Here is a 26,538-nt window from a genome sequence, read left to right as displayed (position 1 = left end):
ACCCTTACCTTTTCTTGATTGCAAATGTTTAATACTAGTCTAGTATTGTGTCTCAAGCAATGGGTCCTGGTGTCTGTGAGGGCCTGTTTCTGTTCCCTAGTCATCTTGGTCTCCAGGTAGGGCACCCCTCCACATCATCCATGAGCTCCTTGGATGCCTTCAAGGAGCGCTGGATGCTGTCAGTGTGCTCTGGCTGATTTCCACCCTGGTTTCTCATTATTTATATACTTCTGTATAACCCTTGTACTTCTTTCTTAAATAAAAATGATAAAGCCAGTGGCAATAGATGGTGTTACTGAGGGGAGCAGGTGAACCTAGCCATGTTTTGCAGTCCACTTGCCCCCTGTACTCCTCAGCCTCCACAGTTTTTCATCAGTAATGTTAAAAGGTGCATTCCTGGTGGTGCCTTTCAGTCAGTTGGTGCTGTACATTGGGTTTGGAGAACTGTCAGCAATGTGTCTTGGATCGCTTAATGGTTTGTAATTGCCAGCTCCAAGCTCTGCTCTGTGTAGGCATGCTTTGGTTTAAGGCGACAGTCTTACCTACGCTGAATCTTCTCTCACTTTTTTGCCAAATCACCTGGTTTGGCATTCCCTCACTAGTGTCTGGTATCTATCCAAAATGTATAGTGTCACTTATGAACTGTGAGATTTCACTGCATGCTCTAGTCTTCAGGTTGTCATTGAAAGTGCTTAATAAAGCCAGTCCCAGCACCAATCCCCCAGCAGGAGACCTTTCAGCTGCCTATTCTCTGCCCTGAAAACTGGCCATTAAACCTCGCTTTTTGTATCCTGTTCATTAATTTTCTACTTGTAAGACTCTTTCCTCCCATTCTGTGGCAAGTTAGTTTCTTTGATAACCTTTGGTGTGGAACCTTGTCAAAAGCTTTTTCAAAATTGGACTGCACTGTGTCTGCTGGACCTCTCTCTCTGTCCTTACTGATGCACTGCGAGGACTCTGGTGGGTTGGTGAGGCAGGGTTTCTCTTTGCAGAAGACATGCAACATCTCTTCCAACAGACCACCTTTATCCATGTCTACAGTGACTTTATTTTTATAGCCCCTACTGCCTTTAGTAAGGACGGATGACAAAGTTTCTGGTCTGTAATTCCCAGGATCACTTCTGCGGTTTTCTTCTTTTTTGTGTGTGTGTGTGTGTGTGTGTGTGTGTGTGGATGGGAATCACGTTGGCAGCCTGCCAGCTTTTTTGCAGTACTGGGTTACCTTCCTCATCTGCAGGTCTGCAGGTTTGTATACAAATTTAATTCACCAATCTCAGGTGAAAGCCATGGTCCTGGTGATTTTTTAGCATCTAATTTGTCTGTTTGGAGAAATATGTCTGTATATTTATTTCAAGTTGAATTAGCTTCTCTTGACCTGTCTACTGCAAAGAATGTGTTCGTGTGGGAATACCTTGAACATCTCCAACAGGAAAGACTCATTAAATAAATTATTGAATTGCATGGCTGTAGCTTTATTACTGAATGAAACTTCTTATAGTTTTGTCATCAATCAGTCCGTAGCTAGCATCCTGCTTTTGATTACATTTTAAAAAATAAAAGCGTTTTGAAAATCAAATAATTGCCACTGTAGTTTGTTCGGACAAATACAAAGTCCTTATTAACAAGTTAGGAGTGGTCAGCGTGGTTTTTTAGCTACACATTCCATGAATTCTAATGGAACTGGCACAAAATCCACCATGTTACTGTTGTAGTTATTGATCATTAGAAGGACAAATAGCTGCTGTTATGCAGTTTGCCTCTTCTACCTAGTTACACATGTATGATTAAGGACATTTTCTTAGGAGGTCAGGCTTTTAACTGAGATATCCTGATGGAGTTCAGGAATGTATCACCTGCTTCTGGTCACTTTGCTTTAGTAACTAGCATTAACTCTGTAACATCTCAGTCTTGGACAATAGTTCTCTTTTCAGAAGGTAAAATGGAGGGTTTGGGTTTGTATTACTGCTTGAGTTACGACTTAAGCAGAGTTGGTGTGTGTTCCCCCTTCCTTTTGACTTACGGTACCATTATACTACAGTAATGCTGTGGATTTATTAATTCCCCAGCAAGGTTCTTACTGTAATATAAGTTTATAATTTTGGAAACAATGAGATTATTTTACTCTAGTTATCCTAATTTTGATGGTACCACTTACTAGCAATGTCTTTGCTCGTTCCTATTGATTGAAGCAAGATTTTGGTATTGCTTTGTTTCACTTATATAAATCTTGTGTGAAAACTTCAATTTTTATGTTTTCTATTGAATGCTAGCATTGTTAGGATAAAGAAGTGAGAGGGTTTTATGAAATACCCTCACTTATAGAAGTTTTTAAAAGATAGAAACTTGTCAAAATAAATTTTGCAGCAGAGAACTTGTTTGAAATGCAGGAACTTGAAGTGACCATATTAAAGCTAAAAGTTGTATTGAATAAAATGTATTGAATTTCAAGGCTTTAGTACAGTTCTTTAGCGTACAATCAATTTTTTTTTTCTGCTAAATAGAGTTGATCTGTTTATTGTTCAGGGACTTAATAAACTCATACTTCTAGGTACTCTCTAAAGTAATTAAACCCTGTACCTAATCCTACCCGTTGCTTCCATGCTGTGCATACACTTTGACTAATGTAAAGAGTTGTGAATTTAGGGTAGACTTGGCTCTTTCCTAACATCTACATTGCTGAAGCGATGCACTGAGAAATCGAGTTTGAGAACCCAAAGAAAGAGTAACTAGAAAAAAGTATGGGGTAATGAAAGACTAAATCAGACTGCATTTTCTGGGAAGTCTAGTTCTGTAGGTACTACGTATTGGGTGTGGAGTTCGGACGGACAATTTCATAGGAGAGGTGTTGGTGGTGAATATTTCCTAGTTTGAGCCACCTTAACAGTTGGACCTAGAGTTGTCCCGTGTAGGCTCCAATTTGTCATATTGCGACAGCAAATTGCAATGTATAGGTGCAATTAAACATCATTTAGTGTTGCAGCTGATTTTTATCACACGTCTTAGCTTTATCTTGATTTTTGGGTAAAACCATAATGTTTAATTCTATCAGTCTCTGAAGTTGTAAGTTTGAGTAGACTGTATTTAAATCCAAAATGTTTAGATAATACTACATTCTCCCTATAAAAGGGATAGAGTTAGAGAGAAATGCACTTGAAGTAAAAATCATACCCTAATAATAGAGAACTTTAATCCTGGTATTACGTTTCCTATTTTAAACCATGATGTTCTAAAGATTTCAGTACAAAACATTTGTTTGCATTCATTTTATAGTATTTGAAGTCTAGAAAATAAATTGGGACACTTTTTATTTAAAATTTGCTCTTGTATAGATTGCCATTTTGCATTGCAGAATCTCAACTTCTCTTGCAAATGTATTTGTGAATATAAACACTGCTTAACATTGAATATGGATATCCATGTTTTCTTTCTAAGGTATTATTTCATTTATCTTCTGTGTGTTTGCCTTCTTCAAAATTCAGATTTTTAACAAAAAAAAAAATTTTAAAGAAAATTTGTCTGGTATTTAGAGAACTTTAACAGGGGCATGGTATCTTCTTAAATTTCTGACCTAAAGAAAGCAAAAGGCTGTAAAACACGCGTTTCTTCACTTCTGGAATATGTAAGATGCATTCCCATAGCTTCTGTGCTCTTTTCTAACAGATTAACTCGAAGGCACTGCTATTGAATTAACCAGTACCCTGATAATAATGGGATACCGTTATCCTGTCTGCTGTCATGAGATATGAGAGCCTTACATGACAGCTGGTTAGACGTGATCAGATTGATACTATGGCCAGGAAAGACAGTACTGGACTAGGTTGGTTTCTGAAATTGATTTCTCAGTCAAGATAGAATTGTATCTTGATCAGGTATTCAGTATTTTGCAGTCCAGCTAAGACAAATATACAGAGTACTTCCCATTCCAGCTCCAAGAGCAGAACTTGCTATTAGCATAAAACCCAGCACCCCCTGCAGCTTGCACAAGGATTGCTTGTGGAGTCCCAGGCTGTTTGGCTGCAAGCCTTAGAGAAGTACATACATTGCAGTCATTTCCATTCTTCACCTGAGTATCAGATTCACAGAACGATTTGGTAAGATTACTTTGGTTCCTCTCAAGGGGTACCTTGCTCAAGCAGAGGTGCCTTTTGGACTCCCCACTGGCGAGAGGTGGGGGATGGGAGTGGGTGGATAAAAAAAATCCACACACAAAAGAAGCGCCACCTCCCAAAAAATTTCTATTAATGGATTTAAGCATGAAGATAAAAATGCCTAAAGGGATGGTATCTGGTATAAGTTAGCAAAGCTGGAAAATAATGATTAAACTCTAATGGTAAAAATGTGTCCTTTTGTCCAGTTGTATAATGAAACTAATGCCATTTAAAGATGAGATGGTATGAGTCCTGAAGTGGCAGTCAAAAGAAGGAGGAAGGAGTCCCTGAAGACATTGATTCCTGAGACACCCTAATAATAGAATATGAAAGAAAAACAGCATGTTGTGAAATGTGGAAATTAACTGATTTCTCTGTGTGTTGTCCCCCCGCCCCCCTTACTTTTTTTTTTGTGTGACTAAATTAATATACAAGTTGTTAATTTCTGTGCTAGTGTACGGTAAGAGTATCTGACATAATCGTTCAATCTCGAAAATGCTGTTCTGACTCTCAGCCCAATGCTTGTGCTCTGGGATCTATTGAACATCAGTAGTAACAGATTCATATGCTGGCAGTAGGCACCTTGAAAACAGGACTCACTTTCACAAGGATCTGTCTTGTAATGACTTGGTTAAGGAAAAACATCATTGCAAGAGGTGAAAAAAATACTCTAGATGAATTATACTAGTGTAAAATCTATCACTTAGTCAAGTGAGATAGAGTGTGTGATAGCACTTTGCTGAGTCCCAACATGCTGGCGAGAGGAAGGAAAGCAGGAGAACCTAGTGGAGCCAGCGTGTGCTTGGAATGGCAGGTTACTTCAGGGAAGTTTCTTACCGTCACTCTTGCTGATTGCCTACCAGGCTCGAGGTCTTCTGTGTTAAATTTTTAAGGTAAATATTGAATCGATGATTTTAGCAAAAATCATTGCGTGTGCCCTGGTATAAATGTTCTAAAATTGTGTTTCATTTCAAGCATCAATAATCTGGAAAATGTACTGCAGTTGCTAATATAGCCCAAGGAAAGGAGCCAGTCTTCAAAAGAATCATTGCTGATCTTTTGCTGACACTTTCAGTTGCATCTTACTTATGCTGTCCTTTGATTTCTGTTTAAGTTGGACCTTGATAATTTTATTTGGATAAAGTATGAAAGCCTACCCCATTTTCTGACAAAGCCAGGTCCAGACGATGTTTCAGATGAATTGGTCTTTAATTTCTAGGCCATAGCCTTCCTTCTAGGGTCCCAGTGATATTCCCGTCTTGACAAAGGAGGGCAAGGGCAGATTTCCTTCCAGCTACTACTAGAATAAACACCTGTGGCCCAAAAAAGGAAGCAGAAGCTTGCTGTAGACTTCCTGCATATTCTGCTTTACTTGCTCTTCGTTATTTCCTTTACCCAGAAAAGACGCAAACAAATCCTCAAAATGAATGACCTATGCTGATTTTTTTCCTCTTCAGTTTCTTCATTCCTCTCTAGACTTCATAGCAGATGTGTTTAGACCTGCCTACCAGGGCTTCATTTTCTAGATTAATATTTCGCAACAGGTTTACAATTTTCACTAGCCATTAGCTCACTGGGCATCATGGAAATTTTTTTTTCCTCCCCTCCCCTCCCCCCCAACTAAATCCCTGTCTTCAAACTGTCAATCCTAGAATAATGATGGAGAACGAGACAGTTACCTAAATGGCTTCTTGTTCTTTGCTATGCCTAAAGCTTTATTTTTCACCAAGACAGCATTGTTGCTGGGACTGCACTGAGTGTTTTTCTTTAATGAGGGCAGTATATGGGGTCCCTGGTGGCCACAGCTGAGAATTGCTGAGCCGACTGTGATGCTTGAGTATTGTTAGGGCTTTGTAAATACATCTTAGGAGCCTTCTGCATTGCAGTTCACGGTGATTGTCCATGCAGCCCCTGGAGCTAATAGTTATTCTCTCTTCTTTGATGACACTTTCCGTGGCTTTTGTGCTAGTTTTTTTTTCTGTTCTAATTTTCAGAGGCTGAAAGAGTGAACAGTCTGACAGTCCTCTCTGTCCTGCTCGAGTATATACTGTACTTCGTCTTCTGATTCCTCTTTTTCCCTTTTTTGTCCTCTCATTAAGCACTATAGTTATCAATCAGGGATACTATATAGAGATATCTGTAAATTTTAAAGCACCCTTTCTCTGGTTACTTTTTCTTATCAGTGCATTCGATACATCCTTTTGAGAGATCTGCAATCAGCTTGAACTACATGTAATCATGTTTGGGAAGAAAAACTAAGGATTTTTTTTTTTTTAAATCTGCAATGTCGTCGTCTTCTGTTTGTCACAATCTTGAGGGTCATCTTTCCTCTTTATTGTGTGGTTGGTTTGTTTGTTTTTAAATGTATTCCTGCTGCCATCAAATTTTACTGTGGCTTTCACTGCTCATCATAAATTCAGTCCTTTCTTTCAGCTCAGGAGCTAAAGTGGTCATATGCACCCTGGTTATCTTACATTTCAATTACTTCAGGAACAGCCTCCTTGTCTAATCCCTATGCTTTCTGTAACTAAAATGACTGTCTAAAATTGGTTTTGGCTTTTCAGTTGGACCTCGAGATTGAATTGCCAAGCAACAGGCAGTTAGTGTTGCCTTGAGCTTAAAGCTGCATGTGGCTTTAGGCTGCATGTTACACTCCCTCTGTATTTTCCCTTTTTTTATTCTTGCCATTTTTTTTTAATCTGCACATACTTTAGTTGTTGTTGTTGGTTTTTTGTTTGTTTGTGGTTGTTTGGGTTTTTTTGTCTTTGCTTGTTCACTGATTTTGAGGCCATTTTGGTCTTTTCTTACTTGTGTAATTTCTGAAGATCCATTTTTACTTCTGCATGTCAGTATCAGTCCTAGTCTTCCTTTCCCAGCATTACAGAAGAAATAATTGTCCTAAGTTTCATAATATATACTTCTATTATTTGTGGCTTTGTCCAGTCATTCTCAAACAAATATTTGATGTGGTCTCAATTTCAACATGTAGGTGTTAGACTAATGATTACTTTGAAGGAGGATTTTTCACAACCGTGTTTGAAAATTGCTGGTCTAGAAATGAAGTGTCTTTGGACGAGCAGGCTGGGTTCCAGGGCCAAGCAAACACAGAAGTCAGATCTTTCAGACTGACCTTTTCCAGCTGGAAAGTTTGGTGCTCTGGAGGTTGCTTTCCCAATGGCAACGTTTTAGCAGACTGCTTTGTGTGAGCCTGCTTTTCAGCAGAGAGCTGGCTCTGCTCAGTTAGAAGTAGGTAAGTGGCCACGCAGTGCTTAGACAGCACAGATTTAATCTGCGAACTGGTAGACACAGGATTTGATAGAAATAGTTCAATAGTTCTTCCCTTACCGATGAAGCATTGATAAGGTATAAAATATCTTTGGTATAGAGAATATTATTTTTTCTGTTCATTTTAATCTGGTAGCTATTCCTTTTTCCATTTTTAAATTTCTGTAACAGAAGTTGAATTCTTAAACTCTATTGTATGTGCTAGATGCTCTTCTGTCTAACTCAACAGCACCAAGAGGTCTTTGTACTTTACCTTCTGCCATGAACAAAATACCCCATCGGAATAACTGCTGAAGAGAAAGTGTAGTGTAATAAGGTTGTGTGCATGGAAGAGCAGTTAGAAGCAGTTAATGCAATTCCACTGTGTGTATGCTAGGAGGTTTATTTTAGAGGTATTCCTAGTCATGATGAAGACCTTGTGGGATTTCTGTAATTCGAAGCGTTGTATGTGGGAGTGATGGGCAACTGTGGGAGTAGTTGTACCATAAGTCACTCAAGGGGTTGAAATTGAAGTAATTAATGTCTTGCAGCCTGGCTCCATTCTGCTGTTACTTTATCAGTTCTTTTTCCTATTTATTCGATCTAGACAAACCTTCCCAGTTTTTTGGTGTGTTGTGTGTTTGTTTCCCCATAAGTCACTTTTGATTGTAGAGCATTAAGACTTCTCCTGACATAACACATGTCCACAGTTGATTACAGCTGTGGAGCACAAAGGGAGAGACTGACATAGCTGCATAGTTGCTGCATTAGACACTGTCGAAGAGATGGGCTGCTGTTTTGCCCTTTCTTTTGAGATACTGCCAATAGGCAACACTAAGTCTGAGGAGACGCTTGTGCTGTTCCTTCTAATTATGTTACGGAATTCTTCCTAATGGCTAAATTCAGTATTTTATAAGTGTTAAGCATTATGTATATCATTGCTTAGGAATTCTTTTGTTGTGATGCCTTTTTCTTCTAGATATAACGTTGGGGAATATGGATGTAGATTTTTATTCTGTGCAATTTGAAGTAAAAATGAACCTTACAAAAAGAGATGTGAAACCATTGCTGAATTTATTGTGTGGGGCTTCGTAGTGCTCTGGAGTAGATATACCAGAACTTCAATAAAAAGAACCATAACGATTTTCACTATTCAGTATTTATAATTGTCTCTATATTGTACTGATCATTTAATCTGATTATTGAGATTTTACATTTTTAAGTTCAGTTTTGGTTTCTTACCACTTGATGGCAGTGAAGGAGCTAGTGTTGCCAGGCAAAGGTTCAGGGCAAGAACCCATTATGAATAACAAAAGAGGAGGTACAAAGGGAAGCCTCTGACATTTAATATTGTTCACATTTCTAGGTGATACTACATATACCACAAATGACAGTAGAGGAAGAAAAGCCTCTAGATGGAGCTTCAGTACTTCCAATGGGGAGAGATTTTTATACTCAAATGGTTTGCTCCTATTTGTAATAATTATTTCAAACAACAACTTTCCCATTTAGAAATGGAATGATACCAGACATAATCAATAAGTAATATCAGTGCTTCTACTATTACAAACATACTATACTTCTTGAAGAGCATGCAATTCTGACAGTTTTCTCACACCTTCTGTTCAAATCCTGCAGCCTCTCAACATTCTTAGGAATTCTCAGATATGGTTAGAAATGTGCGACGTAGATTAAGGATCAGCATAATTATTCACGCTTTTTTAAAAAAAGATAATTGCATTTTACTGGTGGACCAAAAAGAGAAACTTGAAAAATACTGTTCAAATTGGAGACTGCCCTGCGGTATTTACTGTTTTGCATGGTCTAGTCCCAGTGAAGAAGTGTTTGTTGTAACATTAAATATGACAATGCACGGACGTGCGTTTGAGGCCCTTTATTAGTGCAGGTTCTTTTGCACTTCCTACACCCATGTACACCTCTTGCCAAGCTGGTATGGGGAAATGAACCATATAATGGCCCTGCTATAGTAATTGGCTCCACATGGGTGGACTCTAGCGCACAGACAAAACCTTATTTGAAGTAATTGGTGCTTTGTGTAGGTACAAGGGTCTGTACATGCAGATTTATTTTGGATCCTGGGTCAAACCTTGGCATTAGTAAAGGTTTCAATTTCATGCAGTGTTTTTGACATGTAAGTGATTTTGAATGAGTATCAAAAACATCCATGCAGATGATAGCAAGCAACTTGATTGAACTTGTTTGTTAAAAATACACATAGCTAATATTTTGCAGTTGTATTTTTGATTGAATATTAAACAAAGAACTTGGCGTGTCAAGTTTTGTGCATGTACAGCCTGTTACTAATTTTGGAAAATATCGAAAAAGCAAATTATAAGTTTGCATAATCATTAAATATCTTAATCATTAGCAGCATTATTCTAGTTCTATAATAGGCAGTACTACCTAAACTCATGGTTGAAAATAAGTGAAAATTTACCAGAGTTATCAAATATTTACTTTGGTTTCAGACACTATTCTTATTTTTAAAACGTGTTCTTATTTTTAAAAAGCATTTAAGCACATTATTTCTAGTATTAGCTGGCATCTGTTAGCCTAATTGACGGCTTGCTGTTGCTGGTTTAATATAATGGCAGCCAGAGTATACTTCTTGGGCAAAATTCAAGTTTATCTTATCAAATAAGTATCAAATACATAGTCTGTCTAGTGGTAAAAAGAAAGGGTTAGAAGACAGAGTTGAAGATTGTGCAGTATTTAGAATGATCGTTTCAGCCAGTGGAGGCTCATTTACTGGAAATGCCCTTGTGAGATTGTAGCATTTCTTTATCTGTGGCATTAGTTCATCGTGTAGCATAAAACAGTATTGAAATGAGTTTCTTGTCAATGCTGTTTTGAGTAAGATTTGTTAGAAAACAATGAAATTTTACTTCATTACGTGATAGGGGTTGGCTGCATTTATTTTAATGTCTGTGGAAAATCGTAGCTGCTGTGGTGCAATACAATTTTAAGAGAACCTAGTGCAAGCTTTTCCAGCTGCTATTATTCGATTTAGGGGAATTTGAAATTTGGAAGGTACAGAGAAAATTATCACAGCATTTGGAATATGAAATCAATTTGTTTTAGGAAGTTAGTGTTAGTCTTGCTCTGTTTGCTTGCTAGGCTGAACAGCATAATTGCCAAAGATCAGATATGGGAAGAATACGTATATTTGTGCAAAATAAATTTTATTCTTCTAGGTGATTGTTGAGAATTTTAGCAAATGCAAGTTTAAAAAAACCTGTTTTGGTTGGGATTTTTTGGTTTTTGTTTTTTTTCCCTGAGATGTAAACTTATCTAGCTGATGGGCAATTTATTCATTCAGGGATTTATGTTATAGGATTGCATACAATTGTTAAAACTTGTGTCCAAGAAATCACTTTTTCTAAAAGGGGAGAGAAAAAAGGCTGCGGGTGTAATGCAACTCTTGCACTTCCTGGAGGGTAACTAGTTTGTACAAAGTAGTTTCTATATTAATCAGTACAATAGTAGCAGTTCCTCAGAAGCAATGTGTTATTTTTATTTCTTGTTATCTGGTTAAGAGTTGCAGATAATAGTAAAGGTCTCAATTTCTAGATTTCATCTCTGTTAAAGTCGGCAAATTCATATGGATCTTTTAAAAATCCTTTGGCTTTTTCCTTTTACTGTGCTAACACTTGGGGTCATTTTTGCCCAGAAATTGTCTGTTAGTTATATCTTTATATTAACTTTATTATTAAAACTTTGAAGTTCTTTGATGGCATTAAAAAAAAACGTTGATGGCATTTTTATTTATCCTTGACTGCTGAGGAAATCTCAAACAGTTACTTCCTGTTTGGGTTGAAGGAACAAGTGAACTCTTGGAAAAGGCATAAAATTGCACAAATTAGCAACCAATATATGCAGTAAATTTCCTTGAATATTCCTGGATTCACTATCGATGTGTATTTTAAACAAAGAATTAATTCTGTACCTCTGGGCAATACTTAACTTTGTCATTTAAAAGTAAAAAAGCCCTACCAGAACTGAAGACTTGATACTGTTGTGGAGTTCATTTTTACCTTAGCTTACTTTTTAATAGTGATGGAAGAGATTCACTCATTAAAACTACTGAATTAGTGAAAATAATCAGAAGTTTCCCTCCTGTGGAGAGATCTTCTAAAGAATTTTATTTTACTTTATTAGAGTCATAGAATAATAGAAAAAAAGCTGATAAAACTGATCATATAAAACAGTGTAATGATTAGCATTTCTTGTTGTAATGTTCAGTGAGAGCAGGATAAATAAGTATGAAGAACCTAAAATTGCTCATAGAATTAACTCTTCATGTTTTTGTTTTATTTTGCCATAAGAGAGCCTTTCAGAATTTTAATTTCATTGTGTTGCAACTCATTAATGCAGTGAGCAGCAAGTTTTTTGTTTGTGTGCCCTTATTCAATATTCACCTAAATTTCAGACCCAATTAAAGATTTCTGGAGACTCATTCAGTAAAGAAAGCAAAAAAAAATTCCTTTTTTGTTGTTTTATCACTAAAGCTTTTTTACTTCTTGGGTCTGGTTTTATTTGTATCTCCTGTTAGTAACAACGATTAACTGAACAAATATCCTTGACTTGTTGTCTTTAAAAATTTTTTTTCCACTTTTTTGGTATAAATATTGATTTAGAAATATAGAAACTAATTATAGTTGTATCTTGGTGGAACATATCCCAATTTTCTTTTGTCGTTTCCTCGTTCTTGAGAGTTGCTTCTCTCCCCTAGATTCCCGCCTGGTCTTATCTAACATTATTAGTTGAAAAGAGGCGGGTGGTAGTGAAGACTTTTAAAAAATTTTGTTAAAGTCTTTCAGGTGAAGAACATTATGTTAAAGTATGTACGCATATAGATTATAACCTGTGTTGTGTGCAAAGTCCATCTAAATTAAGATGATTATGGAAATTGCCCTCATTTCAGTTTTTCAAGGAACGCTTGCTATGCTAAGAATCCTTTATAAACAAGACTCTTTCATGCAACTCTAGATCAATATAACCAAAGGTTCTTGGGTAAGATAAACTGTTCTCCATATGTAAAGTTGCCTTGCTTGTAAAGGTGCCTGTAATTTTTCAGTTCATGGATATTTAAGTCTGACTCTAGATCTATAAATATTATTGAATAAAAGCTTAACGTGCCTGTCAGTTTATTTGGGAGCATAATTCTACCAGTGTTTAAGCAGCAGTCATATTTGACTCCCATGTAAATACATGCATGAGTCCCAGGATTCCTGGAAACTTGCGGAGTTGGAATTTTAATCTTTAAAACAATGTTTTTTAATTGCATGCAAATTTTGATTGCCTCATGTGGGAATAGCATGGTTCTATATTTTAAGTTATTCTTTTATTCTTACATAGTGCAGGAAAACTACATACAATATAAAATCCATGAAATACTGTTTCAAAAATACAATTAGAAATACTTAGATTCTTGGGTGGGTTTTGTTTGTTTGTTTGTTTGTTTGTTTGTTTGTTTGTTTTAAGAAAAGACTTGGATTATTCATGTTTATTCAGCGTGATGGAGTTTGTCTTCCAGGGTATATAAGGCTTTTTAATTCTTAGTCAAACGTTTGACATTATATGTGGTGATAAAATGAGATAGAGGTGATACAAAAGTATTGCAAGTATGTCTTGGATTGATAAATGCTAACAATGCCATTCACATAAGCAAACCAGTTCTGGATTATTTATAACTTCTGAAAATGTGCCTCATAAATTATATTTCAGCAAGATTCCGAATAATTTGGATTAAAAAAAACGGTTGCAGTCAGTTGTGGTCTGAAAGTAGACATCTCCATTTGTGCTTCTGGACTACCCTTATGTGTCAAGGAGTTCCACTGAATTATTAAGGAAGAACTTTGTTGTACTGTAACGGAATTGGTAATTAAAATGCTTAGCCAGTTTCTCATGTGGCTGCCATTATTTTTAGAATCTCATTACTTTCATTATACTTGAGAGATTTTGCAAGGTGCTAGGTCTTGTGCTTCTTTGTCTTAGATGATAAAAATACATATGCCTTGCAGAAAGTGTTTGGTAAATACTTCTGGGTCTTTCGAGACAAAAAGTACACTTTCCTGTAAGAGAATCATCAGTTGCCTGGACACTGCGTGTTTCAGAACTGTCCATCTACACCTGGGCTCATCTGCTTGTAATACGTGCAGTCTCCTTCCCCTTCGTAATTGATGCACTCGGTTTACTGATTTCTCCCTGCCCTTCTTAAATGATACAGCATATGCTGGTTTTTAGTTCTGTGCAGATGCCAGTCTACTGCTGCATGTCTCTCAGAAACGTTACACTTTTATTGTTTTAAGAAATAATCCATTTTATGTTGTATTTGTGTTAAGATTTGTAATTTGAAATAGGCAAGCTGATAACTAGCCAGATTGCTCTGCAATTTAGTGGAGCCTGTTAGAATCAAAATGATTCTTCAGAGAGCTGGGGTTTATTTGAAGGGAGGGGGGGAAACCACTGCTTGTGAGTTAGTGTTATGAAACAGGTCTGCATTGCTTATGCAAATATTTTTTTCCTTTTTGAATCTGCTTCTTTCTCTGTCTTTTTGTACAACAGCCACGTACCTTAATATCGCTTTTAAAGACTAGTAACAAATTTCTGGGACTGCATACTGTAAAATTAGGGAACGTCAGTTTTCAGAATGTCTCAAATCTTAATTTGGTTTCTTTGTGCTTGTTCATTGTGATGATTTTTAATTCACTACATTATATTCTACAGGGTCTTTACTTATTCAGGCTCAGGGAGAGATCTGGCCCCAGTGCAGCTTCAGGCTTATGTATTGAAAGAGACTGTTGTCTGTAAAAACTGTTTAACCTGTAGATGTTGAGGGTATGTAGAGAGTGGGGGAGAAGATTGCAGGGGAAAAAAAAATGGTTTCATGGGTAAGCTAGTCAGACGAAAAGTGCCCTTGAGGATTGGATTCTGCTCCTTTCTCTGCCACAGAATTCCTATGTGATGCCAGGCAAGTCGTTTAAACAAAACTTTTCCCAAGTGGTGACTAATTGATTTGAGTGCTCTGCAATTCTGGTTGCATAATTTGAGATACTAGGGGCTTATATGTAGAAATGCTGAGGGTTTGCAGCTGCAGCTGAAGTCGATTAAAGTCTGTGCCCTGAATGTATGGAATGTTGTTTGATACTGAGGACTTGGAAAAATCATATCTGAGATAAAATTAGTGCCTGAGATTACTGAAGATTTTACCTTAATCTGTGCCTCATTTTGCAATCTATAAAAAAAGGAAAGTAATGCACGCTTGTCTCTTAAGATATTACAATGGTGAATAATATTATTGATGAACTCTGATGCCATTGTGATGGGCTTCAAAACAAATAACCACGGCTTCCAAACGTGTTTGAACAGCATGCAGCTAAGAGCAGATGAGGCCACACGTGAACAAATGTGTGGAGAAAAATACTGAATAGCTGCTCACTGGGTAAGCAGTCATCTTCTGTATGTTGCATAAAGACAAAGTGGCAGGAGTAACGACGACAGATTGTAGTTCCTTTGCAGGGAACCACCGAGTTCTTCCCAAATCTCCTTTACCTGTTCAGAATACTCATTATTGTCTGTAGCATGTATTATCTTTATCATATTTCTGTTATCCCTTAATTTTTAAACTGTAAGTTTACATTTTAGATTTAATTAAACTAAAATCTTACCTTTTAGCAATCTCATTTTTTTAACAACAGCTTCTCTTGCTACTTTAAAAAAAAAAAAATCTCTCTTTATTCAAAGAACGAAAACAGAACTTGACCAAAAATTTTTGTCTTTCTGGTCTTTTTGCCAACAGTGTGCTCTTTGTCGACATCGCCACAGGCTGTACGGCTTCCACTGCTGGCATCTGCCTAAAGTTGGCTCAGAGTTTGTGTGGGACTAATTGGAAGAGGGGAGCTAGATGAGGAAACGGACTAATTTCAGTCCCCTCCTTCCTTTCTTCCTGCTTCCCCCGTTTCTTCACCCTGCAGTAAATATTTCTTTTATTTTGGCCAGTGGTACTTACTGTGACTGATTTTTTTTCAAAAATAGTTTTGCAATATTTCTGCCACCGTTTTGTGTTTGGGTTTTTTCCTACCAAAAAAGACAAGTTATGAGAGAAAGAAATTGCATCTGATGGAATCCTTTTGCATTTCTTGGATTTGATTCCATGGCTGGGGTTATGAGAGAGAAGGAAATGTGGCTTTGGCCTATTATTGATACTTGTAGGATTGTCAGTAACAGAATGCTTTTTTCCATGTAGTAGCTTGCGGACTTGCAGTTTCAGTCCTTTCCTCTCCACCTATGTCAAAAGTTACCTACTAAATGTATTCTTGCTTGTCTGTTGATCTTTCTTTTAGTCTTGACTTTATAACTTGAAAACTTGGGGGAGAATCCCCATTGGGATTTATCTTTGCTTCATTTAAGTCCCGTGATCACAAAACTTTTCTGGTAGCTTTTGCATTTGAAACATTCTACGTTTGTCAGTGTTTCTACTTGAGGCAGTAGGACCACAGTTTTATCTTCTGACTTTCACTGTTATCTTTGGTGCTGATAATCCTGTAATCCCATGTTGAGAGGCAACTAAATGAATTGGTAATAGCCACTATCTTCTGCAGTCAGTTGGCTGAAACAGATTTCTGGTAGCATAGTTAATGGAATGGCATGTAACCTGTGCCAAGTTTTTATTGCTGCTCACTCAACTGTTGATTCTTCTTTTTCACAGGCATAGAAAAAGGCATACTTTTCCCCCTTATTTTGGTCTTTTCTCCTTTTGCAGCGTTTGTCTTGCTCTGCTCACCCAACTTTGTAGTTCCTGCAGTTGGCTATTGCTCTCTGTACTGCTTCCAGACTGAGGAACGATCCTTAAAATACAGGTGTCAGAAGAAAATTCCTCTTATTTGTTACTTCTGCTTGTGATGGTGGGGAAATGAAAATGGGGATGGAGAAAGCAAGAGATCTCTTCAGCTGTCCAGTTCCGACTGCTGTTGTGACTTGAGAGTAGGTCTCTATGGGTGGATGAGAGATGATAGGAGGCAAATACGCTCCATACAACTGCTGTCTTTTAATACCAGCAGCTGAAAAACTGACCTGACATTTGCCCCTTTACTTATTTTTCTCTCAGGAGCAGGGAGCATTTCCCAATCTGTTTCACTTGTGACTTCAGAGGGCATATTGGGTAAGAGCTATTATTTTGCCTCTCAGCCCTCTGATGGTGGTGACAGGCTATTTAGTTTCCCAGCAAAAAAAGGCTTGTTCTTGCTGAATTATTTTTACGTCTGTATAAGGAGAGAAGCAGGCACATACATGTGTTTGATACCCACCGCCTTTTGTAGTGATGAGGTTGTTGGGTGTTGCACTCACGTAACTGAAGAATGCTTAAAGTAGATCGGGAGAAGTGTTTACTTCACACTTATCTGCTCAGCTTTTCCTCCTTGTGCAGACCTGCCCTCTGTCTCTTTTAGACTTGTTTGGGTGTTCAGAGTGTCTGGTTCAGCTGCAGCCTTGCTGTGGGTATTGCTGTGAGAGCAGAAGCTCGGCACATGCTGCCTTTACCAGCGGTTCCCTGGGCTGCTTCTGTAGGGGAATGCCCTGTGGTGAGGGTCTCCCGGTTTGGGCAGAGTCTGTCTTCTGCTCTTGCAGGCCAAGAGGGAGGCAGTTTATGGGTCAGTATGAATTACTCCCCTCCTTCCCTGATGCAAACGATGCCTCCAAGGTGGTACTGGAAGAGAAGAGTGGTAACTGCTTGCAGGGAGTGGTTTTATGAAAAGCAGGGAAGCGATCTTTCCGCCTCTCGCTTGGGCCTGTGTGGTTCAGTTGAAACATTTTGATTTGAAAAACATAGAGGACAATTCAGGGAACAGCGTGCCACTGTGTGTAACAGTATCTGCCCACAGCTGCCATAAATCTTGAGAGGTAATTATCTTCCTTAAGGATTATTTGGCTCATTCTCACAGAAATAAAGTCAGATAAGCATTTTTAGTGACCGTAATACCAGTTTTCTGTACAAAATCGCTAGTGAATGGGAAGGGCTGTCTTCAAGTCAGTTCCATCACAAGTCTTGGCATATATGGGCACGATTTTTTAAATTTAATTTTATTTAGCTTTCAGTTGCTTATAAATTAATTTTCTGTGTGAATTTTAATTGCTGGTTCCTAATGCTAAACTTGATTTCTTTATCCAGGTACCTTTGAACATTGGCTGGCTAATTTATGGCTCATACAGACTCTGGCAGGTTTTGCGAATAGTCTTTGGGATGTTAGTGTCCCCTGCCTTCTGCCCTGGCCTTTTATCAGATTTGTCATGTCTTATGCCATCAGACTGTGAGTTGAGGTGGTCAGGCAAGGCTCATGCTTTCAGCTCACTTTGTTAGGAGTGTGATAACTGTTAGCAAAGTGGTGGGCCGTAGTAACAGGCAATCTGTTAAGCTTATTGGAGTTTAACTGAGATGTTTGTTAAGTTTTAGGCTGGGATGTGTCTTACACACAGAAATTTTGCTGACGCTGGCATCTGTACTACAGAGAGTGATGGAGGGCATTCCTATATTCTTTCAAGGAGGCTATGTACTAACTCAGCAGTGAATTACTATATAGGTAGTGGCATGTTACAACCTCCCTGAGGTCTTCTGAGTCCCGAGGTAGTAATAGCTCATTAAAATGGTAGTTAATGAGTATAAAGGGATCATTATGCGACTCTCCTACATGACGGGTAGGGTTAAATCCTAACTAGTTCAGTATAAAGTATTCTAAATAAAGAAGGAAGGAATTTGATAAATGCTGCTGGTAGTTCTTTATAAACCTAGCTATTTAAAGCAATGCATTTGAAAAAACGCTCATAGAAATACATTTTGAATAAGGTTTGTAAATGTATTTTAGGGCTTTCAGAGGCATTAGTATCCTATATAATCTCAAAGTTACCTTAACATAGTCTGTAATGAAGCATCTTTGGTTAAAATATGCAGCGTTTTGCCACTTCTGATCAGTTGGGTTTGAAGTTAAAAAAAAAAAAAAAAAAGAATTTTTTCCCCCTAATTCCTTAAATTTGTTCTTTTAAGGTCTCAAGATTTGTAGACGTTTTCTGTTCTATATGACAAGAATAAATGGTGGAACAATTTCTCCTTGAGGGAGGAGGAGAGTAATGTTCCCCTAATATGATTTTTGTTCATGGAAAACATAACCACCTTGCACATGAGATCTTTTTTTATGCTTTTCATTTAAATGCAGTTATTTTCTGGACAAAGGTATTAAGGATTTATCCAAACTGAACAATGTGGATTTTGTAGCAGTGAGGTGAAAAACTTCTTGATACCAGTAAATGCTTCATGTCTTCTTCCAGACTCTAGAATGACAAACAAACAAATGAAAGACTGCAGACTCAGGTACACCTAGATCTCAAGGCTCAAGTTCAGTAGACAGGGCTGTTCTTAAGCATCCTTAAACTTAGAAAAATAACATTGCTTCTGCAATATGAGTCCTTCAGAAATATGTATGGTACAGAAGCTAGGTAAACAATAGGAAAAGGAGGGTGGAAGCAAATATAAAATATATTAAAAAAATATATTTCTAAAAATATATAAATATATTGTAAACATATAATAAATATATATATATATATGATTTTGAGAGAGGTGCTCCTGCTTTCTGTCATAAATGAAGACATTATAACTGCTGTGCCTGGCATGGTTTAGTACAATAGCTCTACCATATCCTCATTTAGGTGTTTTTGTTGCAGAAATTAAGTAATGTATTTATAATACAAATACAGGACATTTTAAAAGGAATAGTTTAATTTTAAAAAAGTTTTAATGATATTTGTAGAAATTCCTGCTTGCTTTTCTTGTTCAGTTTAGTCCTTATTTTCATCTGACATTCTCAAGAAACCTTGCTGATAATATCTGTTCCCTATTATCTTTTAAGGCTAAAGCTGATAACAGATGGAGAAAGTATTCTAAACTCAAATTCTGTGGATGACTTATTAGCGATTTAGTTCCTGTGAATATGTTGCAGGATCAGGAATTTTGTAGGTAATATTTTTATCTGAGAGCTGTAGACTGGAAATCTCTGATGCAATAGACAAATTTTCAAGAGAACTCCCTAGAAGTAACTGTTTTTAGCCTATAAGGGAATGCACACAGGTATATATAAATATATGCAAATATCTGTATTATAAAAATATATACAACACATAAATATATAAACAATAAATGTAACATATAAAATGGAAGAAAAATAAATATGCAGTAGTGTTCCTGGAAAAACGTGAAATAAATGAAGGATACCTACTCATTCCTTCCTTTTAAACTACCAGCATGAAAAACTAAATGGAAATAAACTATAAAAGTAGGGAGGATTTCAAATTAGTTGGTAGTGGCTTGAATAATTTCCTCAGTTGTTGTTTGATAGCTTTTCTCCATTTTGATTTGAAGAGTAATTCTAAAAATGTTGAGAGTTGGTGAATGGTCTTTGCCTCTCAGAGACAAAGCTCATGTTATATCATAACTTACGGTTATACATGACAGTGTTCTCTGGGGCAATCTAATTTTTCCTAAATAATCAGTTTCTGAAAATCTAAGTAAAAAAAGTAAAAGGCTAAGATAGTTTCAACAGAAGAAAAAAATTACATATAAATACTGTTTTTCAAATTGGTCAAGAAAACCTAAGCCCGTGTAATTGTGCACATGTGCTGAGGAGAACACTTTTTTTGGTTTCTCAAGCATGAGGCAGCAGAATTTTCATTCATTTGGCATGCTAGGCTGAAAACAGAGTCTTCTTTCATTTGACACACTCCCCTGGAAACAAACATGCCAGTGAAGGGATTGTGCCAGTTATCAGAAGCTCACAGGAATACATTGTGCTGGTTTGTATTCATTTTCATTTCATGAATTGCTTTAAAACTTCGCAACATAAAAAAGCATTAAAACACCTTTTTAGCATTATTTTTGGTTCTTACATATTTCCCTGCTGTGCTGTTATTCAGTTTAAATCAACGGAATGTTTTGAGACACATGGCTCCGTTTGCAGCAGAGCAGATCTCTCCTCCTGCCTGGGTATACTTGGAGCATTCATCTGTAGAGAAGCAGCAAATTTGAGTTTAACTCGTTTTGCATCCATGGAAAAGATGAGTGTCTTAGAAAGAAGTTCAATAAAAATAAAGGGTGAATTGAACAAAGGTTATGCAGCAAGAAATTTAAGCGAAAACTCAGCTGGCATCTGTTAACTATAAAAGTTCACAGATAATACTTGGTCTTCTGGGAGACACTTGCTTTTCTTTCCTAGAGTTATATTCAGGATTGCCAGCAGGTCCTTCCCACCTCTGGAATTTGCTACAGGACTCTTATTTCCCTCATAGATGTTTTTCCAAGTGCAAACTTGGCAAACTCAGGTGTACTTCTTGGAACTAATGTGGTCATGGGAGCTTAAATTAGGACCAGGTTGCAGTGGATGCACGTGAAGCAAATAATGGGAGTGGTATTTTAATCAAGTTTAATATGGGTGAAGATTCATTTGTTTCCTAGTCTTGTGCTGTTGCTGCTGTTAGAGGAGCAACCATGTTAGATATGGGTATGTCTGCAGGTGTGATTTTTTTTTTTTTAAAGGGAAATTACTTTCCAAAAAGGTGTTTGAGGAAATGGATGCTTGTGATTGTGCACAGAAGATATGTATTGTGACATTTAAGGCTATTGGTACTGATAGTGGGAATTTTTTTGTTTGTTTCTAAGAGTCTCATTTATTTTTAAATTTTTTTTTTCTTTTTTTTGAAAGAAAAGGTTCAAAGTTGAGAGTGAATGCAAGCCATTGAATTATAGTTTTGGTGGTAAGCTTCCAGAGTAAGAATGCCCCTCAAGTGGGTTGAAGAGGTATGTGTCAGCCTACGCTGAACCAAAGTGGGGGTGAGAATTGGGTTGGAAGAAGGGTGACAGCTATATGGTTTCTGTCCTAAGAATGACCTAGAGAAGGGTTGTGGAGGAACAGTGGTTGCTGTTCCGTCCCCATATGAGAATGAGACACTTAAGAGGGGTCACACTGTGTTCCTTGATGTTGCTCAAGGAATGAGGACTGTGGATATTTAATGGTTGGCCTACAGTCATGTTTGCTTGGTCTCTGACACTTACAGATACTAGTTTTCTGTGGACTTCACATGAAAACGACCAGGTAGAAAGTAGCAATGTTGACACAATGTTTAATAGACAGCTGCGGCTTCTGTCCAGTTATCTGCCCCTGCTTGTTTTGTGAAATTTTGTGGGACAGCCTGTGCATCCTGCAGATTCAAATCACAGAAGAAAAATATGTGATTGTGAATTTACAAAGCTTACCTTTTGTTTCTTTTTCTGTACCATTCTGCTTCAACTTGTATACCTGATGGTTACCAAAGGAAAGTAGTTAATATACCTCTTCTACACAAAAATTCTGAATGGGATATTTTGTTGAACAAACCATATACATTTGAATTGCTCTTGAAATTAAAAAAAAAAATACCCAAACACAAGAGTGTTTTTTCACCCATTAACAAGTGATTGGACAAACTGCAAGTGAATAAAAATGTGATTTCTATCCGCATACTTGGTCCTCTGGACCACATGCCTTCCCATTGCTAATAAAGATAATGCCACCTATTTGAAGACATCGGCAGGCATATTTAAAACCCAAGATGAATTGAGCGCATTTACTGCTTTAGAAGCAGTTGCTAAATTGTAAGTAACTAAGTCTTGTTGTATAACTGCATTGCACTCAAGGGAACAATTTAGGTTTTGAATTGTATATGTTGGTAAGTGAAAACTATGTAGACATTGATTATTTTTTTCCCCTTGACCTAATCACTGTTTGCCTATGGCAATATCTGATATGTTATGTGTTCACCAAGAATTGTCTTGGGACCACAATGAGGCATTTTTTTAGCTTCATTAGTAATCATAGTTACATTAGGAATAGAAAGCAATGGATTAATATACTTGTACTGTAATACACCAGTTTTTCTATTTATCGTAAAGGTGGAAGTGAACTCTGTAGGTGGGAGTCTGAATTTGTAAAAACAGAGGAGATCAGATTTGAATTTTTGTGTATTTTCAGCAAGAATTTAATTAAAAAAAAAAAAAAAAAGGAAAGCAAATGCCTGTTTAGATAAGTTATTTTTTTGTGTTGTGAAAAAAATCCTTTCTTTGTTTCTCCTTATGTATTTGTAGTCTAATGATAGAACTTTTCTTGGTAATACTAGAGAATATGAAAATGATGCTGAGTAAAATCAAATTTAGTAATGTGTTTTTCATTGCCTGAATTGAACAAGCTGCCAAAAGTAAATGACATAAATAGCGAGAATGTTTCTTCTCCCCCCCCCACCCTGGGAATCTGATGTGTATCACCCTTTAGACAAAAATTCCAACAGAGTACCTTAAGAAATGTGTTTAACTTTTGACATACTGTTGATTCCTTCAAATGGTAATTTTTTTTTGTGTGCTAAAATACTTGTTTGTCGTGTAAGGGATTAAGCGAAAAAGTGTAAAAGGTTGAACTTTTAACTTCTACTTATAGGTCGTGTAACCAGACACATGGACACTCTGCTTGTTCAATGAAGTGTTAGCAGTTAAAAAATTCCCACACAAATACTTGCATATTTGCATGCATAAGAGGCCAAACTGTGGCCTACCTAAATATAGACTTGCGGTTTGGTATGTCTGAGAACTAATTCTAGCACAAAACACCTTTTCCTCATTGACTTGTCTACTATGTGCATTTTTTCCAGCTATACAGCTGATGGGTGAGCAGTTTTTATTCTAGCTTAGAGCATTCATTTTGCATTATCTTTTAGTATATGTGCTTATATTATGCTTTATTTTTCAAAATATACGTGATGGAGTATTACCTTTTTTCCTCCTGAACAGCAGTGACTCATATGAAAGTGGACTGAGATGCTGCACGTGGAAGTGTCTGCTGTTGTTGCAGTGAGAGTAGTTCTCAATTTGTAAGATCCATTAACTGGAAATGGGTGTGTAAAGAGATGTTCAACCTTGGAAGTATGATGGGACAATATTGCTTTGAAAAGATAGTTATCAAGAAATAGGGTGATGCTTTTGATGTTTGTATCCACATGAGGGAGACAGTGTGACAGGCTCATTTGCCTTAATTGGTGGCAAAACTTGCCATCCTGAAGCACGGTGTTGGAGAAATCACTGAATGCACTAGCTGTCTGTAACATCACCGGCTCCTTCTGCTATTAACCGATATGCCTGTACAGATTTTTATTTTTCCCTCCTTAAAGGTAACTGAGATTGAGGTTTCTGAATTGTAAATGAAGCCATCCAACATGTCTTCTGACCTTTTCTTTAAAACAAACAAAACCTTAGTGTGGTCATGGTTTGCTCTCTCTAATCTTTGGACTTCTGCCCTAATCTGTAAAATAATATCTTAGTCTGTGGAAAACACTGACTCTTAAGTCAGTGCTTTGTTGCTCAGCCTTTATGGAAATGTTGCTGAAGGTGGCCAGCGGAGTCAGTTAGCTATAAATGACAGTCTCTTAGAACAGCTGACTTCAGTATGTTTCTTTATTAGTAGCTTATTTAGGGTCATACACTGCTAGGAAGTTCTGTAGTGATGAGAGGCTTTTCTCAAAAACCAACCGCTTTTGTTCAGGGAAGCTCTTAGAGGATCTGGAACCTTGCCTGAAAATTCCTAATACCTGTAGGTAGCATTAATTAGCAAAATGTTTGGAACATACAACATTTTCCTGTGTTGTGTTTGACAGTATTGTGACGAATCGGTTAGCAGGCAGACTTATTGTCCCTTTAGAAATTTATATGGACCAGTTGTAATTAAATCATTTACAGCAACATCCCATATTTAATTACTTATTGGTATTATTGTCCCCTTTTCAACCTTTTAGGGGTTTAATTACAATTAGCTGATACGTGCATAAAGATCACTTTCATGGTTTAGCTAAAACCATGGCCAGTAAACTACTTCCTGATTTTTATTTGCTATAGTAGTGTTGAAATATTATATTTTGTTTTGAAGACAAGCCCACATTGTTTATGAAGTGGCTGACTGGGTTGGTAGATGAGGGGAAACAAAACAATCTCTAAATTATTTCTGGTAACTAAGATGAACAATCTGGTTTTGTAAATTTATAAGTTTTTGTTTCAACTTCTTAAGGTGAAGCGACGTAACTATTTAAGCAACTTTATTCCCTCAGAGTTGACTTGGAATCTCTTGCTTTGCTTAAGCTGAACCAGATAAACTACCTTTTGTCCTGACCTTTTACACAAATAATTGTGCTGCTCCCAAAGAAAACTGAAGTTTAAATTGTTCGGATACAACTGAAAACACTGTACCTGTTTTTTACTTGTTTGTTGTTCGAAGTAATTGGAAAAATACTGTGGGACAACTCTTTAATATGCTTTTATCAGGTTTTAACTGTTCATTGGGAGTGTTCCAAAAATAATACCAAGCACATCTAAATGTGTGGTTGAGAAGGAATAAGCTGTGGTTTATCCCAAATACACGGTCTGGAGGTAGTAATTTCTTGAGGTTATCATGGTCTCGATCCCTAATTCTTAAAAAACTTATTTACTCTGCATTTTCACATTTATTTCATATAATTCTGTTAAGTCTACATCTCAAGAATTTAATGTTTCTTTGTGCTTAGAATAGATATTTAGTCACTGTCTCTTCCTTCCCCTTAACCAAGAGTTAAAAATAAACCTGTAAAACAATGGCAATATGAAACAACTCATTGGCAGGAAGCAAGCTGGTACTTAACCAGAGGAATTCTGCTTTGGTGTGCACATGCCTTAGAATTAGCTGTTGGAAAATTTAAAAACGAAAAAAAGCATATGCGGCCTTTTCAGGAGAAATCTTCCCTGTGAGTAATAAAAGCACCTTCCTTTGACAGACAAGAGACTATGGAAACATTGGTCTTGCATTAGGGGATAATACCAGCTTCCTTAAAATATAATTTCAAAGCTGAATTTTCTCAAATTCTGCATTTTTTCCCCCGCTTTATCCTTTTCCCCTTCCCCTCCTCCAGTCTTTCTCTAATATTCACTCCTGGCCCAAACTTGTATACAGCATTATTATAACCTCATGTTATAAAACTGAAAATTTTAAAATGAAAATAATGATTTGTAATAAAAAGCCTGACAGACTAATTATAGTATTGCATTAATTATTATCTTATTTCAGCTCTGTTCCTTTCACAGCTAATTCAGATCTGGGTTTTGGTGTTTTCTAATCCCTATTGACACTGTAATTTTGAGAGAGAGAATATACTGGGGAACAATATATATAAAATCAAGAAATAAAAATTGTCAGATAAACAGTTGTTTCTAAAATGTTGTCTTGGACATGTTAGTAATAGAATGCAAGGAGTTCTGTTTAAATGTGATGCTTTGTGGATCTACTGGTGAGTGTAACACCTATATACTATATAATACAACTCTTGAAATCTTCCATTTCTGGCTATCTTTATAGCATGTACTAAATAGCAGTAATTAATTCAGAAATTTGTGCATTGTGCAGCTAAGTTGGTATATCATTGATGCATTTTACATTCTGCGTTTTATTTTTTTCTCCCAAAATGTGTGCAAGTCTTATAATGGTTAAGGTATAGATTGATGTCAGTGCTACTGTATAGCTTCAAGACTGCAATTTGAAGCTACTTTAGAAAAATACAGTTCTTTAGACATGGTGAAGCTGAAGTTGAATGGAAGTCCTATTAGTGGTGAATTACATGTAAATATTAGTAAGGGAAGAGTTCATAGCAAGTCCTGAGTTTGGGAAATTGAGCATGACAATTTGCTGAAATTATGTCTGTCTTGAAGATATGCAGATGCAATAATTTTCAGTTTTTATTTGAACTTTTAAATGGTGCAGAAGGTGCCCAGGTTAGTTTTTAAGCAAGCGTTTGGAAGTTTTGGCAAATATCATTGTAATGGATGTATGGTAATGAAGGCAGTTAAGATGAAAGATGAATTGGACTGAGTGACTGTTCAGCCATTTAGGCTAGGCTAGTTGCATGGTTTGGTTGTTAGACATCTCAGATTACGTTGCCTTAGTTCCCGCACTTGGTTGGCTGTCTTCAGGTCTTGACAAAGTTCTGGGAATTACTTTCTGACAGTTTGCTTTGTTTTTCT

General features: G+C 36.9%; 1 protein-coding gene across 1 annotated transcript in view; it reads left to right on the top strand.

The window, feature by feature from the left end:
• DNAJC1 (DnaJ heat shock protein family (Hsp40) member C1) overlaps window positions 1–26,538 on the top strand; it is a gene marked incomplete at its 5' end in the record, with an annotated part of 111,396 nt that overhangs the window by 11,013 nt on the left and 73,845 nt on the right. The window lies entirely within an intron of this gene.

This window comes from Platalea leucorodia, assembly GCF_965183815.1.
Source record: "Platalea leucorodia genome assembly, chromosome: 1".
NCBI classification, from domain to species: domain Eukaryota; kingdom Metazoa; phylum Chordata; class Aves; order Pelecaniformes; family Threskiornithidae; genus Platalea; species Platalea leucorodia.
Note: the sequence above shows the minus strand (reverse complement) of the source record. Positions and strands in the feature narration are given on the sequence as shown.